General features: G+C 43.2%; 1 protein-coding gene across 4 annotated transcripts in view; it reads left to right on the top strand.

Annotated features, from left to right (window-relative positions):
- Positions 1-21,449, top strand: part of LOC138300643 (programmed cell death 1 ligand 1-like) — a 202,208-nt gene that overhangs the window by 87,240 nt on the left and 93,519 nt on the right. The gene's annotated exons all lie outside the window — the stretch shown is intronic.

Here is a 21,449-nt window from a genome sequence, read left to right as displayed (position 1 = left end):
GAGTGACATCTTCCATTGTCATCCTACACAAGTGCTAAAGGAAAATGCATTTGACATGCTGGGGTGATGTGTCAGACAGTGCAGAGGGACAGGATTTGCCAATGAGTAAGTGAGAGACAATCACAAGGCAGACTGACAAGATATACACTGGTTTGCAGAACAGTCGTTAAGTACAGTTGTTGCAAGACTGGCATGTTACAAAGCGCAGGACCTTGGTAATAGGTGGCCATGTGGCAGGGACTAGTGCTTCTGGGTACTTTTACGTGTGAAGGTGATCTGTTCCATGTCTTCCTCTTCTGATGTGTGTATTGCCTCCTCTGTCCTAGGTGGTGGTGGTTGTGAAGGGGCAACACACACCTCAGTGTTTAAAGACGTGGAGTCAGACATCCCGGTAGCTGCTACCTGTGAGGGTCTTAAGGGCAGTACTGCTGCAAGGAGGATCTGCTGGTTCTTAAGAATAGCAGCCACATCATGATGGTAGGCAACCAGGTCGGCCCTGAGGGGTTCAATGTTGAATTTGTGCACGCGTTGACAGGATTGCTGTTGTAGGTGTTGGGTCAAGTGTATTACGGCTGTGCTGATTTCCTTCAGTCTTTTTTCTACGTCCTGCAAGATAGTTGTTCGCCCTTGCATAGCTGCTGCCTGTTCTTCAGTTGACATCATGCACGAACGCGCCCCCTCTAGGCTGGCTGCCATATTTTGCATCCACACGCGCACCTCCTTTGTCAGCTCCCGCTGTGCTCCGACTACAGTTCTCTCAACGCTGGTGCCTGTGTCATCTGAGTCGTCAGCTGGATTGGAGCTGGCAGGTCTTACAATTGGGGTGGTGGGTGGATTCTCTGTGATGGCTGCTTGTTCTGTGCTCCTCCTTGTGACTGAAGGTGGGGCCTGGAGAGTTCCAAGGACATCTTGGAGGGTCTGGTGGCTGATGTTTGTCAGCTCGTCATCCATGTCATCAGGATAGTCCTGGACAGGCATATCCGCAGGAGATCCATCATCCTCTGCAATGAAATAGGGTACAATTAGTGTGCTGCTGCCACCTCACAGACAGGTTTCTGCCCTCCTGTTGCTTGAGCAACTCAGGCCCAGGAAGGCAGAAGAAAGAATGTTCCTTTGGGAGAGGGATGTTACACCATCTCCCCTTGGAAATAGGTGTTTCAGGCTTGGGAGGGGTACCCTCTCAGAGCCTCTGGAAATGCTTTGAAGGGCACATATGGCGCCCTCCTTGTATAATCCAGTCTATACCGGTTCAGGGACACCCAGTCCCTACTCTGGCATGAAACTGGACAAAGGAAAAGGGGGTGACCACTCCCCTGTCCATCACCACCCCAGGGTGGTGCTCAGAGCTCCTCCAGAGGGTCTCTGGGTTTTGCCATCTTGGATTCCAAGGTGGCAGAGAACTCTGGGAGCATCTGAGTGGCCAGTGGCAGCAGGTGATGTCAGAGCCCTCCCTAATAGGTGCTTACCTGTGTGGCTGACCAATCCTCTTTTCATGGCTATTTTGGGTCTCTCTCTTGAGTGGTTCTTCAGATTCGGATTGCAAGACTCCAGCAGGAATCCTCTGCATCATTTACTTCACCTTCTTACCGAAGAAACTGCAACTGGACCCTCAAGGAACTGTACAACTGCAACAAAGAAGCAAAGGCAGCTTCTGCAACATAGTATCTTCAGCTCCTGCCTGCAACTGTTTCCCAGTCGTGCATCCTCAGAGCACAGCAAGTCTTCATCCTGCACCAGCAGAACAAAGGAATCTCCCGTGAAGGGAAGGAGTCAGACCCATCTGCAGCAACGACCGGTGGCTTGGGTCCCCTCTCCTGACCAAGTGTGTGGATCCACCATCATGGGTGGTAGACTGACCTGACATCCAACTGTCCAACTTTGGTGGAGGTAAGAGCTTGCCTCCCCATGCAAGACATTACTCCCATGCACCACGTGTTTTGCAGTTCCCAAGGCTTATTGGCATCTTTCCATGAACTTCTTCATGCACTGTGCAGGTCTGGCCCCCAGCACTCCTTCCTGCAGCTCACAGCCTCCTGCGTGGTTCTCTGGCGATGTGGGATCCCTTTGTGTAGTGCTGCGTGGGCCTCCTTGGCATCCTCTTTGTCCCCGTACTGTGGGACTCCTGTGCAAGCTGCCTGGTCTTCTGAGGGCTTTCTGGTTTGCTGAGAGCCCTCTCTTTCTTCCCCCTGCTGAGTAGAGTCCACCAAGTCAATCCTGGTCCTGGGCAGCACCATTTTCTCCCATTTTCTGCTAACTGCAAGCTTTGCATGTGCCGAGGCTTGTTGGCGGAATCCAGCTACGTAAACCAGACTGCAATCATCCATCTGGCATGGGACATCATCTGCACCAACCAGGAACCCGCATCCATCTTCTTGGGTGCAGTACTGACTGTTGTTCTTAACCAGTGGTTCTTCTTTTGCACCTTCATCCGGGTTAGCAGGGGCTCCAGTTCTCCCTAGACTCTTGAGTGCTTCTGGGACTTGGTCCTTTTCTTCCACAGGTCTTCAGGTCCAGGAATCCAGTGTTGGTGTCTTTCGGTCTCTTCTGGTGCTTGCAATATCTTCTTTCTCGTGTTCTTGTGTGTTGTAGGAAAGTTACTTTGATTTACTCCTGCTTTCCTAGGCTCTGGGGTGGGTTCTATTACTTACCTTTGGTGTTTTCTAATACTCCCAGCCCCCCTTTACACACTACACTTGCCTAGGTGGGAAACCGACTTTCGCATTCCACTTTCTTAGTCTATGGTTTGTGTTCCCTCGGGCCCTTTTCTAACTATTGTGATTTTTACTATTTGCACTGTTTTCTAACTGTTTTTACAGCTATTTCTGCATACTAGTGTATATAATTTGTCTATTACTTACCTCCTAAGGGAGTATAGTCTCTATGGTATTTTTGGCATTCGTGTCACCAAAATGAAGTACCTTTATTTTTGTAACACTGAGGGGCATATTTTTAGGTCTCTAGCGCCACCTTGCACCACATTATTGCCATTTATTTTGACGTTAATGTGGCCCAACGATGCCAAAATCCCTGTGCCGTATTTACAGGGAGGTGCAATGCATGCATTGCGCCACCCTGTAACCCCTTGCGCTACATCATGCCTCTGCCAGGCATAATGTATGCAAAGGGGGCGCTCCCCCATTAGGGAAGCCGGTAAAATGGTGCAAGGAAATCTATGGGATTTCCTTGCGCCTTTTATTACAGCACTTTTAAGGCCTGCTCAAGAGCAGGCGTTAAAAGGGGGCTTCCATTCTTTAGACTGGGCCCCTATGTACTCTTCAGGAGTAGCGGCAACAGTTTGGAGCTACTCCTGCAGAGTACATCAACAGAGTCAATAAAAATTACTCTCTTGCCCCCTACCCTATACCATGGTGCGCAGTATTTTAAATACGGTGCACACATGGTGGCGGGACGGGGGTGCCAAAGGGTGCAGGGAAAGTGGTGCTGCACTCAGTGTAGTGCCACTTTCCATAAATCTACCCGAGTATTTTCTTTCAAGTGTGTGAGTACTGTGTGACTACAGTGGTACTGCATGAGCTTTGCATGTATCCTAATTAGGCCTCGGCTGTTCATCCACACTACCTCTAGAGAGCCTGCCTTCTAGACACTGTCTACATTTCACTAATAACGGATAACTGGACCTGGTATAAAGTGTGAGTACCTTAAGTACCCACTACAAACCAGGCCAGCCTACACAAGCTCACTGAATATCCCCCTTTAATGTATATAAAGTGTTGGTACTTACATTCAGACGATTTTATAACATAGGATACAAAACATGGGAGAATGGTCCCCCGTCACGAAGGCTCTCCTGTGCTCCTATAACACAACCTTAGTGCTCTCCCTAGAAAATATCTAATGTAGTGAACTGAGGATAGTTGTTATGCTTTTCCATAACCTTCTTCACACTGGCCATAGAACATGACCCCAAGCAAGGGCCTTGGCATCCTTGATCTTAGAGTCTACCTCCTGACAGCCATTTCGTCAACTAGTAGTGGCTATAGGGATTGTCGTGCTACTGTTCTTTAGTTATGGTCTAGATTTTCTTGTTTATGTTCTCCTATCTTCCTTTCACCTGTCATCACTCCTTCTCCATTCTCAAACTCATCTTGTCTGCCCCTATTTCTTTGCTGTTGCCCTTCATGGCCCGCTCCTCCTTCTCCATTCTCAAATTCCTCTCTTCTGTTTGTGTGTTTCTCTCTCCTCTCGCTTTTTGTCTACTGATCCTATTCTTTCACTCTCAAACTCCTCTTGTCTGCTGATCCCTTTCTCCTGCTGCTCCTCATCTCCACTCATGTCTTCTTTCTTTTTCTCCTCTCCACCATCTGCCACCAAGAGCATCTGTCAGGATTTACCATAGCCAGAAAGTTTGTTGGGCACCAACCCTTGAGATCTATTATGGTTAATTTTCCGGGATTTTTTCGATGGTAAATACATATGGCATTTCCATTAGGTTAGGCTCTATTCCCCGGGCTCTTTCAATGAAATACATTTTTTTTATCTATTATTTAATCTTTAGTTGTTATGTATTGGCAAAATTCCTCAAATAGTCCAATATCTTTCCAATGTTTCAATGTCTGTTTGATCATTGGCTCAGACCAGGGACTCCAGGTCTCAGCATTCCAGAGGACATGGCGGGGCCCTGGAGGCACGCCCCTCCTCGCGGCAGTGCTTTCTAGTGCAGAAAGGTTGCCTGCTGCATGGGATGCTCAGACCAGTGTCTCCAAATCCCAGCATTCCACAAGATAAGGAGGGGGCAAGCTTTCTAACTCTAGAAGATTGCTCACTGTACGGGGCTCTTAAGAGCACTGATTCAGCAATATATAATATGAACATTTTTAAAGGGCTGTTGAGGAGACTAGCAACACAGCACTAAAAACTATCTATGCAAGTAGTTGTATAGCACTTGATTTCTTTAATGTGCACATGAGCTGCCCAAGCAACGTTCTTGAGATCCATGATCCCTCAACGAACCAGACAATTATCGGCCAATGAGCCTAATCAATAATTTACGAAAAATAGTCTGCAAGCAGATATTAGATAAACTTACTGTCTGGAAGATAGGAAATTGTATATTAAGTCAAACGATCCAAAATAGGTACCAGGAGTTCCTATTTCAATTGAGTAGGTGGAAGATTGTGACTATAGGGTGGGAGGCAGTTTATACTTTTATACTGCTACTGATATGTGGGGCTTGTGCCATCCTACCCTGTTATTAAGTACGCTGAGACTAATAATTGTGGACATTTCACAGGTCTTCCTTATAATGTTTAGCTCTTACAAGGACGGCAAGCCATAGAGTAAGTGTCTGCATTTCTTTGGTCCTTAACCAATTTTTTATTTTTTATTTTTTCTCAAGGGCCTTCTATCCATCCTATTGGTAATGGATGTGTTGAATTGCTTCCTCTCAGGAGACTATCGATATATGGGTGCCATCACCCATGGTATTGATGATTAGGCGCTGTAACAGAAATCGTCTTCTGGACTATTGGGGTCACAGTGGTTGGCTGGACTACGCATTCGAGAGGTTAATATAGTCTTCTTGTGCATGAGTGAGCCTATGATTTGTTTCCTTTTTATTTTTTCCTTATTGATATGCTATATGGCTTTTGGCATTAACTTTGATTTTTTTAAACAACTTAGATATGCGTTGGCAGGACTTCATGTCTGGCTCTCTTGGTTTAGCGGTTTCGCATCACTGATGACAATTCTCCCTGCAAATCTTTTTTTATCAGTGAGCTACTACAGCATTTATGGCTATGCACACTGAGTGTGGTTTTCTCTAGATTGCGCCCTATATTCAAACACACTCTGGGACCAATAGGAGGCCTGGTTTGCTGTTATGATCTGTTTTTAAACTCTTTTTATGCTTTCCTCCTAAACTTCTACATGTCGGGTTTTCTGTGCACGTCATCAATGGTTCTTCCATTTTCTATTTCTCTTAATGTGAATATTTGTAACAACGTTTTATCTAAATTCTATTTGCTACCCTTGTTTGTTTAAGTTAGAATGATATTCCTTTGTTTTTGGTGAAACTCTGTTCTCATGATGACCCTGGTCAAGTGAACCTTGGGGCTAAAACGCAGACCTCCATTATTGTAATCTGGACTGATAAATTAATTTCTCAAGCATTAATTTGCTTGACTCACGACCTAAAATCTGTTGTCCTGTTGTTACTTTACCTTACGTTTTATTGAATGAAAATTTGGTTCAACGTTTATTTTCAGTAGAAAATAACATCAATTGAAATTGCTCTACTCAGTTTAAAACTCCTTAGTTGTTTTCATTAAACTACTTTTTGCAGTTAGAGGAAACGTAGTTTGATGTTATATGGGTTTATTTCCACTTGTTTTTTATAAACACTTAACACTGCGCTTGTGGGTGTTATGGCACCAGAAAGGTAGGTGTAAACATCCAGCAGTCTCAAATGTTACACACCTACGCTGGAAATTGCGCAGGGAAATACAAAAAAAATCATTTCCTTTCGCTGTATCTCATGAAAAATCGACATTTGTACTTCCACAGACTTCTGAAAACAAGTTCTCAAGGTAAGACGCTGAAAGGAGTATGCTCTACCAGGAGACGATTCAATTCATGCAGATAAATATGGATGTAATAGGAATGGTAAAATGTTTTGTAGAGGTGTAAGGCTTCCTGGTGCTCAGAGATAGGTACAAATTCTAGGGGGGCGTACAAATTCGATGGGGGTGGGAGTGGGGAGACACACACTCATTCACAATACTCACTTACAAATAGACATACATTCATACGCACACACTCACACACACGCACCAGTCGGTGAAAAATAGTACTTACCAGCTGCAGCTCTCTGAAAGAGAAGCCTCAGAAGTGCCAGGACGATTGAGACTACTGCCTCCTCTCATTTGACTTTCATGAGGGGAGGTAGCAGTCCCTACCTTGTCACAGATTAGGGTGGGGGTCAGAAAGACTGGTGGCCAGACCCACTCTGTGACGAGGTGTCCGTGATAGACACTCGACCCTGGGCACTTCATGGCTTGATCCTGAAGCGCTCAGGCTACGAGGCTATCACTGACGCTCTCCCTCGTCAGGTTGGGGAGGGCCCTGAGGGTATTTCCTGAGCTGAGGATGTCACTCCCTCAGGTCTGTGACATCCTCAGCCCAGCAAAGTTCAGTTCAGGCAGCCACGAGCCTGTGCGTTTAGCGCATGTCTCGCTCCTGGCTGACCTGAAAATAGTTGTGTCTGTCAGGCTGAACTTTGCTCAACCTGACAGACACTCTTTATGTCCAAAAGGTGCAAGGGCGTCACCCCTCTGCCCTTCGAGACAGCCTGGTGCTGTTGCTGTGATTGCCCTAACCAAAGTACATGAATCTGTAAACAGATGAGCTTTAAACATCTTCCTAAATGCCAGATGATTATCAGTAAGCCACTCATGAATAAGGAGAGAATTTCATATTAAAGAGGCCATATGTGAAAAAGCTCGCCCTTTTAGCTTTTTTATTTTATTTCTGGATCTTTAGATTAGTTAGTGTGCTGGCTATGGGTGAATGCAGATTCCGCGTAGGTATATAGTGGGTAATCAGATGTGGCAGTTTTGTGTTAGGTTTGTGTTACTTTTTCTAATGCAGACCTTACACAAAATCAAGGTTGGTATTTACAAACAAACACAAATGGTGATTTGAATTGGCTTGTAATCAAACGTAACGCAGTGCGGCACAATGTGCTTCCTTGCATTACTTTGTGTGAAGAGGGCATTCTAGAGGTGGCGCATGGGTGTTCCCATGGATCCACGTCTGGATTTTGATGCAAATCCATATCTAAAAACAAATGTAGACTTGGGTTTGAGCCAAAATCCTGCACCTCTCTCAGGCTTATTTCGCCTCATTTCTTTTCTGCACGTGGGTTTCATTCTGCAGCACACATACAAAGATGAGATTACCTTAAACCATAGCTTTTGTGAGGGATAGGCCCCTTGCTGCACAATAACTATGCTGACCATAAAAGAAACTTCCTTGCACTAGAATGCCAGGATGTTTATGTTGGCACTCAGCAGTCAAAAGTGAGCAAGCCCAGTGAGAGAGGAGAACAGCCCCACATCTTAATATGGCGCTGCTGTCTCCCGTTAATGCCATTCAGCGCAGCAACCTTACTTGCTGCTCTGCATTGCATGACTTTTTTGCAAATCTGGTCATCATTATCATAAACCTGATTCGTCTCACAATTGAAAACAAATGTAACTGTGAAAGGTGTTGAGAGACCAAAACTTGTCATGGTTAGTTCATCATTACCTCCACTGCCATGTTTTGAATGATATGAAGATTGTTAAAAGTGTTTTGGTGAATGCCAAGTATAATGCATTACAATAATCAGGGCAAGACCCCATGATTGTCCGGATCGCTGTGAATTTATGAACTGCTGGCAATAGAGTGAGAATTTTCCTGAGTACACACAAGTGTAAGAACCAAGGCAATAACAATGTTGCCATGTGTGCTGAACAATTCATCTGTGTGAGGAAGGAATCATCATTCATGTGTATGATTGTTTTGGTTATCATCTCCTTACGTCAACCTGCACGATCCAATAAGACGGTCCAACAGGGCCACATATATCTGAAACAAGGCTGGGCTCATAGATAACCCTTACTTCTATTTAATATAGGATGGATGCTGCAGTAACGTGGCTCTATGGCTTTATTGTAGGACTCCTTACATAGTCTCAGATAGGGGAGAGAATATGGCATTACAGCAACAGCTTCTGACTTTGCAACTAGGGAACCAGGTTTGAGCCTCAGCGTCAGCTCAACATACTGTGTTTGTGGGCAAAGTGCTAAATCTCCCCAGTGCCTATAAAAAAAATGTGAACTTGTGTAATGTAACTGATGCTCTTTAAAGCCCACCAATACTATCAGGTAGAGTTTGCTCTGTATAAAACTGCAAAAAAAAGTAGTTTACATGGCATTGACATTCTTATTACAATTGTGGAAGTCTCGGGAAACTGACCTGCCTGTGAGGGCAAATGGTTAGTGAAGTAGCCCAAGGACCCAAACATATCAGATAGGGAGCAGGGTATTGTAGCAGAATGCTTTAAAGGTGTATAGGTTTACCTTTATTTTCTTTTTTTAGAATTAAACACATTTTTGACAGACATAAAACAAACATATACAAATTTCTCGATTATTCACGAAAACTAAAAATAATTTAACTTAAAACAAATTTCATCCTGCATCACAAGATTCAGTAACGTGACCTCCTCATTAATATTGCTTACACGATATATAAGAAAATTGGAGTTTCAAAAAAGTCCTATGGAGATTAGTCAATATCAGGCAAATAAATTATGTGAACTGGATCCTGTGTCCTATTGTTACTAATATTAGACATCCATTCTTGATAAGATGTTTGTCCATTGCCTTCTACCAGTGCTTAATTTGTAAAATAAAAAGTGCCAGGGTCCTTGTCAGGAGGCCACTTCAGCTTGCATCACGCATTGCTCTTGTCAGCGCCGCATATGACAGGACCAACATCACTACTAACCATCACACTCTACAAGCGTGACTATTCTAGGCCACAAAGCTATAGGAATGGCTTGGGCAGCAAGTATTAGTCATGGTTATTGTGTTCATCTAATTTAGACAAAAAGCACCACCATGTGGCAGACTATCTTAATAAGTGCTGGTGTTAACAACTTAGCGCTGGTGCCGAGCTCCAGAAACCATGGGTTCCAATTAAGCACTGCTTTCAACTAACACAATGGGAATTTGTTCAAATGCAAAATTGATGACAGCTGTTTTTCTGGTACAGGTGGGACTACAAACAATTTTTTTCCTGGGTGCTTTGATTTACAGTTTGAAGCATTACTTTCACTCTGCGGTTCTTCCCGCACAGCTCTAGGTCCTTGTTTAAGCCAAATTCATATTTTGAAGGAATGGCTATTGCAAGTCTAGTTCCCCATGTGATTCCACCACTTATCTCTGTAACTGAGTTGTCACACAGCTGGCAATCCAGCTTGAATGAAAGTTCTCTCTGAATATTTTGCTAGGAATCCAACCACTTATTTGTCTATGGGACATTTGCTCTTGCTGTCCTGCCTATTTTAGACATCACCAGCTGTCAACTCCATAAGCTTCTCTGTGTGTTGCCATCCTAAATGACAATTGCTTATGTAGCATTTAGCTATTGCTACCTACAGAATTTCTTGTTGAAATGTTTTTGTTACTAATAATAAATAAATAAATACATACATAAATAATCAAATATTTGCTGAATAGATAAAATATGCCAGGGATGCATTCATATGTTGCATATTTTTTCCAGATTTATTTTCTTCCTATTAAAATCTCAGTACTTCTTTAGGAGCTGGGTGTGTCAGTCTCAGAAATGCTTCCCCGATTGGATTTCCTATCTGCTCCAGAGTCAATGCACTTTCAATACCACACCATTGACCTTGATGTGATAAAATAACAGGGTCTTTTATCTTGAGTATATTTTTTGTAAGGAAATCAATAAGCTACCTACAATATTTTAATAGGAATGACATAGCCCATTCAAATATTTGTCAATACTTTTATTATGCTTTTAGTTTTTTGCATTATTGTTTGATAAACAATGTACCTGTTTTTCAAGGATCATAAAGGCAGATATGATGGTTTGGAGTAATAGAGGAAATAGTATACTAAAAAATTCATGTTGAAGTGAAGAAGACACATTGAAAGTTAAGAGCCTAATGTGGTAAGGTGGGGCCACAAATGAGTTGGTATTTTTGCACACCAATTGGTTTGTGACCTGTGAGAAAATGCCCCTTTTTTCATGGTCACCCACATTTTTGCCAAATTCTATTGGTGATTTTTAAGTTCTGCACACTGGGGCACTGCTGCAGTGTGCATGTGCTCTGACTTCTACAACATGTAGAAATTGGCTAATCCCTGATTGGTTTATTTAACTATATTATACTCTAGTGTGACAAAGGAAAACATGGTTTCAGGCATAACATTGCTAGACTGCTGCAGTGAAAAACCTGCAGTGTGACTGTTTAAAAAATCTTTCTAACAGGTAAAGCTTCTATAGTCACCCATCTGTAAGCTTTGTAACCCACAAGCTATGGTGCATGGTATTTAAAAGTGGGCATGTAGGAAATCATTGTTAACATGACCCTGCATAGACAAAGCCCTAAAAGCTATTTTCACTGTGGCAGACTTAGCTGTCCTGTTTTGCAAGGAAAATATAACTTTTCAAACGTTGCCTTTTAAGATCTGAAATGCCAGAGGCTTATTGGCATGTGCCTCTGCCAACTCCTAGCCTGTCCTCAGCCTCAGAAGAGAGATGTGAAAGAGGTGTGAAATTCCTCCCAGGAGCACATAAAAGGCTAATCTGAATGGGCGGAGAAGACTTTTCTAAAACTCAAAAGAGTAGGGGGAGGGTCTGGGCCATTCTTTTGACACCACAGTGTCTTATCCTGCATGATAGATATGTTGAACCACAAGAAACACATTGGCACACTTGAAAGGGAATAACTGTATGCCAAGATGATTCTTGTGTATCCACTATCTGATGACTTAAGAATCCTGTTTTTGTCCTACCAAACTTCTGTCTTTGGGTTTGTTGTAGGTAAATTGCCTGTTTGAAACTGGAGTTTAGTGTTAGATGTAGGAGGACACTAAGATTATCATAGTATGCTCCCCACCCACACCCCAAACCTCAGAACCTAAGTTTTATTGAGGCTGAAGACCTTTCCTATCTTGGATTTGCCCAAGCACATTGCAATTTGGGCCTCTTTGAAGCTAAGCGAGCAGGAACTACTGAAAAAGTAGGTAGGCAGGAGCCTAAAAACCAACAACTCCATTAGTTAGAAAGGAACTAGGAGTGCCTTAGGGTGCCCCCACCTATGGGCTTGTGAACCGTACAAAGCTGGACCCTCACCCTGCCTTCCTCAGAAAACTGCTGGACTTCAAAAGGAAATCAGGTGGATTCAACCTGCTGCACTTGGCATCCGTGACCTGTGAGAAGGAACTGAGGAGGTTCCACCTTCCACTTGAAATACATGGACAGAATGATTTCCAAGTTTGTTGATCAGCTGGATGGCTGCAGGAGCATGACAAATCTGAAGAGGACATTCCTGTGAATAGTCCCAGTTGAGTAGTGGCAACTGTACCTGGACAGGACTTTGCTGTTGCCAGGTGCCTGACACCCTGAGAGGCCCTAACTACTCCCCCAGAGGCATTGGGGAACCTTTAATAGTATACTCCTATGGTTGTTCGGGCTCCAAAGGATGTTTGAGAACTTTTTCAAAACGTTTGCTCCAGATTCCAGAACTGTAGAAAGACTGACAGCAAAAAAGTATCCAACTGGCAGTTCCATGGTGTCAGATTGAATTTCAGGATTGTTCCATGCTGGGAAAAGTTTTTCCTCAGGAAAAGGACAAAGTCCCTTTCCAGATTGGGACTTTAAAACTTCTTTGAACTTCCCTGCTTCTAGGCCCTAGAGAAACCAATGTACTTGGCATATCTGACCCGGGTTCCGTCACAGTTGGCCTCAAATTGCACCTCGGTCTTGGTCTACTGCGACTGTTGACCACAATTGGTGCTTTGTGTTTCTTGGTGCTATTTTCACTTAAATACATAAAAATGTATATATCCAATTCCTTGTCGATTTGGTGTCATTTTGCGTGTTAATTTTTTTATTTTTATAAATTGAAATGGGATTTGTGTTTTTTAACTTCATAACTGTTTTGGTATTCATAAACGCCTTAAAGATTTTCTCTAAATTAGGCCTGTCTGCTCTATGCCACTGCTCCCAGAGGTTGAGCTCATGTTTAAATTACTGAAATCTTTGACTGGACCTAAGAAGATAGTGACTTTACAACGAACAAACCGCTTTTTTCGCACAACCCAACCTTCATTTTATAAAGCAGCTAATGAGCTTAACAGGTCACATCTCAAAATATCTCTTTACAGGGAGTCATAGAAAAGCTGTGCCTCATTGATATGTATGATGCAGTAGTCCTACTAGTAGTATTGTGACATCCTCTGAATGGCTGGATATAAAGGGATGGCAGAATGTGTGTGACAGCGGACCCCCCCTTCTATGCCTCAGAATTTACTGCATGCCAACTTCATTTTACAAAAAGAAACTGTGAAATTGTGCCCTATACCCAAATGCACTTTTTTCTTTTCTCTATCGGAAAACCTTTTTTCCTGGAAGAAATACATTTCCTTAAACCCACTGTAAGTCTGAAGGTGATCCATCTCCATTTCTACCCTTGAAGGCAAATTATTTGAGACCTTTGCTGGAGTAAAACTTTGATCATTGCCATGAACAAATGTTTGAATTAGAATGTGTGAATCGAATGCCAACAAATTCACAGGTTTGTGGGCATTCACAAACTTTCAAGACAAATCATGCTTCGATCCACCCATAGTAGTGAAACCACCTATGCCTTTTGGGAATTCTGTGAATTCCTGGCAGTCATAAATTAAGCCATTTTTGAAAATGTAATTTTCTGGCTGAAAATGGCTTTATGAATCGAGCTCTTTGCAAAGGGAGTATAAGCTAATTCTTGAAGCCTCCTTTCACTGGGACAGATTAGAAGGAAGCTGCTGTCTCTCTAACATGTGCATGAGGGTAGATATAACACTAAAACATTCATAGCACTTATGATGGTATTATAACCGAAAGCTAGAATAATTACAATTATATGATATGGGCTATGTGGCTTAGTACATGTGATAGAGTTCAGGATCATCATAAGCTTTGTGATTGTGACAGTTTCTGTCTTCATTAATGAAAAATGCCATATGCCTACTTTTTAAAACCATAAGAAAGACACAATCCAGCAATAACTTTAAGTTGCTCTTACTGAAATTACAAGTTTTACAAAGCAGGATCTTCTTTTATAATTCCCTTGTAAATGAGCAGAAATCAGGCACTAACAATTGAAGAAACAGTTATTTATTTTGGACAACACCAAGGCCACAACTCTTCACAGGGAGGTCCCCTAACTTAATCCAACAGTCAACAGAATGTTGAAACCACTAAAACTAAAGGAAGGGAACAATGAGTGAGCATGGAAGAGGGAAATGGGTATACTACATTGCAATGTAAATGGTAAATGATAGAACTACATATGAGAAATAGATATGCAATAAAAAGAAAGATATAACACACCTTCTTCCTATGGGTAAATAATTATGTCATTATAAAATATGTATGCCACACAGGTACATTACAGTGTCTTTGTTTAGATATGTCCTTCTATTCCTGCCATTTGTACTCTTTTCAAGCTTATGAGGGTTATGACATTTTTTTCAGGATTTTCACATTTCACAATTCTATCATAACTTCACGTTTGACCATTTTCTAAAGTAACCACATTTCTCATTAATTTCCATATTTTAATAATGAGTGATTGTAGGAAAGTGCCACTGTTGGCATGGTTACCCCAGTTAAGTTGTAAAAGGTACCCATGGTACCAAAGGCCCTGTGGCCAGGGAAAGTCCCCAAGGTCTGCAGCATGTATTGTGCCACCCTAGAGGACCCCTCACCAAGCACATGTACACTGCCTTTACAGTTTGTGTGTGCTGGTGGTAAGAAATAAAGGCAACGTCGACATGGCACCCTTCTAGGGGACCGTGCCCACAAACCACTGCCTGTGGCATAGGTGAGACACCCCTGTAGCAGGTCTTACAGCCCTAAGGCAGGGTGCACTATACCACAGGTGAGGGCATAGCTGCATAAGCAATATGCCCCTACAGTGTCTAAGTCCATTCTTAGACATTGTAAGTGCAGTGTAGCCATATTGAGTTAATGGGCTGGGAGTTTGTTATTGCAAACTCCACAGCTCCATAATGGCTTCACTAAATACTGGGAAGTTTGATATCAAACTTCTCAGCACAATAAACACCCACTGATGCCAGTGTGGGATTTATTGAAAAATGCACACAGAGGGCATCTTAGAGATGCCCCCTGTATGTTAGCCAAACTGCTAGTATAGGACTGACCGATCTGTGCCAGCCTGGCACTTTCAGAAAAGTTTCTGACCACATGGGGTGAGAGCCTTTGTGCACTCTGTGGTCAGAAACAATGCCTGTCCTGGGCAGAGGTGCTTCACACGTCCCCCCTACAGGAACTGTAACACCTGGCGGTGAACCTCAGAGTCTCAAGCCTTGTATTACGGTGCCCCAGGGCACTCCATCTAGTGGAGTTACCCGCCCCCAAACAAAGCCCGACTTTTGGCAGCAAGTCCTGTGGGAAATGTAGGGAAAACAGGGAAGAGTGACCACCCCAGGCACGGCCACCCCTAGGGTGCCCAGAGATGAGGACACCCCCTCCCTGCAGAATCCTCCATCTTGGGTTGGAGGACAGGGACCAATAGGATTAGGTTTGTGCCCCCCTCCCCAAAGGGAGTGGGCACAAGGAGGGTGTAGCTACCTTCAGGGACAGTAGCTATTGGCTACTGCCCTCTTACCCCTAAAGTGCCCCTAAATCTAGGATTTAAATGCCTCCCGGAACCTAGCGCACCAGATTCCTGGCTACCTGACAAGAAGAAGAAGGACTGCATAGCTGAAACACCCAGCAGAATAGAAGGAAGATGTCAATTGACTTGGCCACAGCCCTACCAGCCTGTCTCTTGCTTCAAAGAACCTGCAAAAGAACATTGACACATCCTCTGGGACCAGCGACCTCTGCCAAGCTCCAGAGGACTGCTCTGCACCCGAAAGGACCAAGAACTCCCATGGTCAGTGGCCCTGTCCAAGAAGAAAACAGCAACTAAGGACTCCAACCTAACTCCAAATGCGTGAGTCCTAACCACTCTCCACCCGACACCCACCTCCCATGTCCAGGTGGCCCAACCAGCTAAAGAGGATCCCCAGGCGATTCTGAGCAAGTGCACACCCTGGATTGATCTCTCCACGCCGCCGCCTGCAGAGTGAATCCCTAGGAACCCCCTGTATGCGAAGCTCCAGACAAAGATATCCGATGCCTAAAGACACACTACAGCAGCAGACCCCAGGCCTTGGAGAACCCAACCTCCAGTGCAGCAACGTTCAGCAGGCGGCCCTCCTCCCTGTCCAGCCTGTGGTTTACCCGAGACGACTCCCTGGACCTTGCCTACAGCCTCTGAGTGACCCCTGGGGTTCCCTCATAGAGAATCATTGGAGACCTGACCTCTTGTTTGCACCCTGCAACCAGCCACCCCAGTGCCGCTGAGGGTGTATGCTTGATGCCTACTTGTAGTCCCCCCAGTGCTCCTCTAAACCCACCCATGTCTGCCCTCCGAAGTCACTGGTACTTACCTGCCTGCAGATCTGAAACCGAGTGCCCCCGGCCTCCATATGAGCCAACGTTAATTTTGCCTACACTTTGACCTCTGCACCCGGCCGGTCCCGTGTTGCTGGTGGTGGGTGTTTGGGGTTAACTTGAACCCCAATCTGTGGACTTTCTAACCCCTGGAGACTAGAAATTTAAGTGTTGTACTTATCTGTAAAACAATCTAACTCTTCTTCCCCCCAGGAACTGTTTCTGAAAATTGCAGTATCATGTTTTTAAAAAGATTATTGGCAATATTTCAAAAACTTTACAACTTATCGATTTCCAACAAAGTACTGTTGATACATGTGTGAAATACAAATCTATTGAAGTTCTTACCTGCAACTTGAATCTTGTGGTTCTAAAAATTAATTAAGAAAATATATTTTCGCTATATAAAAAACATTGGTCTGGAGTTATGTCATTGAGTGTGTACTTTTTCTATTGTCTGTGTGTGTACAACAAATGCTTTGCACTACCCTCTGATAAGCCTACCTGCTCGACCACACTACCACAAAAGAGAGCATTCATATTATCTACTGTAGCCTCTGTTAAGCCTCTGGGGAACCCCTGGACTCTATGCACACTATATCTCACTTTGAGATAATATATACAGAGCCAGCTTCCTACAGTGATGAAAATGTAGACCTTTCCATGTAAGAGTGGCTGGGAAGCTTTACCATTACCACATCTCCCATTTTCTATATGGGTTTACAGGTAGATACATGACTATTGTATCTTTCTGCATTTTTTTTGTTGTTGAGTGGTTATCGTCTCCATGATTTCCTCTACAGCTATAGATCCCTTGTCACTTAACCAAAATTGAGCCAGCTTGGTTCCTAGACTTCTACTCTTGAGTGAAAGTAATCATGAACTACTGGTAACATTGTGAGGCATTATACAATATCACCATGTCATTTCATTACAAGCATTTTTAAAGTTGATGACACTACTTAAAATTACTTGTATAACAATCTGTGATCATCCTGATAGTATGCTCCACTATACCATTACCTCAAGGACAATTTAAAGCAGAATTTGAATGTTTACGGCATGTTATTCAGAAATTCTTTCACTTTGTGTGACAAGAACTGCACCCTGTTGTTAGTTACAATGGTGTGGCGCCCCCCTTCATTGAAAACTACTTCACCATGGGAATGTATAACCACTGTGGTATTAGTGTCCTGTACAATTTGTATCTCTTTCCACTTAGAGTGGTAATCTATTAGGCTCAATATAAATCATCCTCCTAAACCAGCACAGTTATAGGCCCGATAATGTGAAAAGCAATTTTATTCCAGGGACTCAATCACAATTCTACAGGGGATATGTGAGATTTCTTCACTTGATTCATCTTATCACTGAAAACACAACTTGTGCAACTCCTTATTTTATTTTTAACTATGGAATCCATGCAAGGCCACTAATAGTGCTGCAGTGTTTTATTCACCCTAGGTGACCTTCATGCATTAGTTTATTATAAAGATCATGTGAAGGTGCATGTGTTTCTCCTCTGTTCACACAATCATAAAAATATACGTTATCTCAAACTTTCAAAAGTCTTTTTTAATATCATCAAATTCAAAACATCGCATCAGCCAACCTTGAATTATCCTTTCCTTAAGTTTGGTAAACATAGGATCATTCTTTTTACTCTCTTCCCGCTCTAAACAAGTAGCTAGCACAAATTTATCCATAGTTTCTTCATCATCTGTTACTGATGGTAATGGTAATCCAGGCAAAATCCTGGAACATAGTTCATGTTAAAATTAAAACCCTCAAGGCCTAGGAACCATCCTGGTATTCTGGGAGTGGATTTCTCTACATCTCTGATTGTGAAAGCTGGAATTAATGGATTGTGGTTGTTCTTATAACAAATGGTATATCCCACAAAAGATATTTTAAAATGGTGCACAGCCCAGTACAGAGCCAACACTTCTCATTCTACTTCTGAATATGAGGTTCCAGTATTGCATAAGAAACAAGAAGCAAATGTGCTGAGCCTGACCTTACCACCCACCACTTAGCTAAGGGGTGGCTAGTCCCTTAGTACCAGCATCCATAGTTATTATGGTGTGTTTTTCTCCATAACAACTCTCAAAGAAAGGATCATCAATTATCTCCTGCTTGAGTCTTAAGAATGCTGGTTGTAAAGATTTTTCCCATGTGAACCTTTCATTTTTTAAAGATGGTTTTTAATGGTTCAGTAAGACTAACAAAGATTTTTACAAATTTACTGTAATACTCCAAAAGAGCCAAGAAAGATTAGCTTCATCTTTGTTACTAGGAAAAGGGGCATTCTTTATGGCTTCAACAAGGTCTAACTTCAGTTTAATCCCATCCTTTGATAGAGTGTGAGCTAAGTATGAGACTGACCTTCCACCAACTCAGCATTTCTCCTTCTTGAGCGTGAGCCCTTGTTGTCCTAGTCTCTCTAAAAGTTTTCTAAGAGCACTGTCATGTTCCTCATCAGTTTTGCCATAAATTAATAGATCATCCTGAAGACATAGGGGCATATTTATACTCCGTTTGCACCGAATTTGCGTCGTTTTTTTCGACGCAAATTAGACGCAAAACTAACTCCATATTTATACTTTGGCGTTAGACGTGTCTAGCGCCAAAGTTCATGGAGTTAGCGTCATTTTTTTGCGTGAACACCTTCCTTGCGTTAATGATATGCAAGGTAGGCGTTCCCGGCTTAAAAAATGATTCCGATGCTATTGTGTCGGATTTATACTCCCGGGCAAAAATGACACCCGGGAGTGAGCGGGACTAAAAAACCTGCATTTGCGCCGGATTTTAGCGCCTGGGTCAGGGCAGGCGTTAAGGGACCTGTGGGCTCAGAATGAGCCCAGAGGTGCCCTCCCAAGCCCCCAGGGACACCCCCTGCCACCCTTGCCCACCCCAGGAGGACACCCAAGGCTGGAGGGACCCATCCCAGGGAAGAAAAGGTAAGTTGTGGTAAGTTTTTGTTTTAATTTTTTTTTGTGGCATAGGGGTGCCTGATTTGTGCCCCCCTACATGCCACTACGCCCAATGACCATGCCCAGGGGACAGAAGTCCCCTGGGCATGGCCATTGGGCAAGGGGGCATGACTCCTGTCTTTGCTAAGACAGGAGTCATGTTAATGGCGTCTGGGCGCCAAAAAAAAATGGCGCAAATCGGGTTAAGACGATTTTTTTGCCTCAGCCTGACTTGCCCCATTTTTGGACGCCCAAACGCCATTTTTCCCTACGCCGGCGCTGCCTGGTGTAAGTGGTTTTTTTTCACGCACACCAGGCAGCGCCGGTCGACTAACGCCGGCTAACGCCATTCAATAAATACGGCGCCCGCATGGCGCTTCAGAATGGCGTTAGCCGGCGCTAATTTTTTTGGCGCAAAACTGCATTAGCGCAGTTTTGCGTCAAAAAGTATAAATATGGCCCATAGTACGTTCTCTTTTCTCAAAATCTGTTGCAATTTTCTCTGAAAAACTACTACATTAGATGCTAGACCAAAAATCATCCAGTTAAATCTGTGCGCCCCAAAAGGGGTGACAAAAGATATGAGTAATTTACTATCTGGATGTAATTCTACTCGATCACGAGCAGAGAAAAACTTGATTACAGAAAAACACGCCTCTCCTATCATTTCATTTATCCTAGTCAGAGAGTGGTGATCTATCTATATGTTTGAGTTAAGATCACTCAGATCAGTTCATACTTACCATAGTCATCCTTCTTGTTTTCGACAGAGTTAACTACTTTGTTAGTATTCCCTCTACAGAGGCAAAATTACCTCAATAGTTAAATTTCCTACAAAGGACACTTTTTGCTGGACGACTTGAATTATTAGCTAAATTTCCACTATTAAAATGCCTAAAGCATTTCAGTTTGGAATCTTGATTGTCCATACCTTATACTATAGTTATGTGAACTGCAGTGGCCCTTCTGTACGGGCTGAGGTGTCACACCCTCCACCTTTTTCCCAGAAAGAACAGTGTCTGTAAGGCTGAACAAAGGTCAGCCTGACAGACTCTCTTCTGGTTCAGATGAGGCAGCCAGGAGCTAGGCGTGCACTAAACGCACAGGCTCCTAGCAGCCTGAGTTGAACTTTACCGTGCTGAGGATTTTACAGCCCTATGGGCGTGACCTCCTCAACTTTGCAAAGGTGACTCAAGGCCCTCCACCATGTGTCGAGGGGAACATCACTGATTGCCTCGGACCCAGGAGCTTCAGTTTTAAGCCCTGCAGTGTTCAGGGGCAAGTGTCAATCAGTGACACCTCGTCACAGAGAGGGGGGGGGATCAGCCATCCCGCTGACCCCATACCACTCTGTGATGAGATTGGGACTGACCTAAGGTCAGCCAATGAGGGATGGCATCAGTCCCATCCCTCCTGGGACCTCCGAGGGTTCCCTGGCACAGCTGCTGCTGTTGAGGTAAGTTTTATGTGATTTGTTTATGTTTGGTGAGTACCTATATGCATGTATGAATGCACATGTATGTGTTAGTGAATATTGTGAATGGGTGTGTGTGCTTGTGTGAATGAATGGGTGTGAGTGAGGTGTATGTGTGCATGTGTGCCCTCCCCCTCAAACCCTCTCCCTGGTAAAATTACCAGCTGCCGCTGTATGTGAATACTCTCTTCCTTTCTTCAAGTCAATATTCTTTAGTTGGTTCCTGACTTCATTAGTTTGATTTTCTACTATTTTTTCATTTCTTTTATACATTCAGGAATATGCTCCACATTTAGCTACATCAAGAGCTTATTTAAGATCAGGGTTCTTTGTTACAAATTTTTCTTGAATTTGAGGACTATTGGTACACTGTACTAGCTGGCCTCTTTTAAGAGAGCCAGATAATTCTCCAAATTCACATGTGTTAGCCAAACTCCTAAAATAGCTATATAATTTCCTACTTTCTCATATTTTTTCTTGAGCACGGCCAAATAATTATGTCTCTCTAATACAATGTTGATTTTCTCACAAAATCATTTTCTCTGTCCCCAGTGCAATTATATTATTTTTCTTCCTCAAGCTCTGGGAGATTTTCAAATACTTTTTATCTTCAGTTAAAAGGCTATACAATAAAATATTTTGCTTTCTTAGTGGTGAAAATGTATCTCCCCCAATGGTGATCAAATATAATTCAAATTGTATCCATGATAATAAAGGTTCCCCAGATTCAGAAA

The sequence above is a fragment of the Pleurodeles waltl genome, chromosome 1_2 (genome assembly GCF_031143425.1).
Source record: "Pleurodeles waltl isolate 20211129_DDA chromosome 1_2, aPleWal1.hap1.20221129, whole genome shotgun sequence".
NCBI lineage: Eukaryota > Metazoa > Chordata > Amphibia > Caudata > Salamandridae > Pleurodeles > Pleurodeles waltl.
The sequence above is the reverse complement of the archived record's forward strand: the minus strand, read 5'-3'. Positions and strand labels throughout refer to the sequence as shown.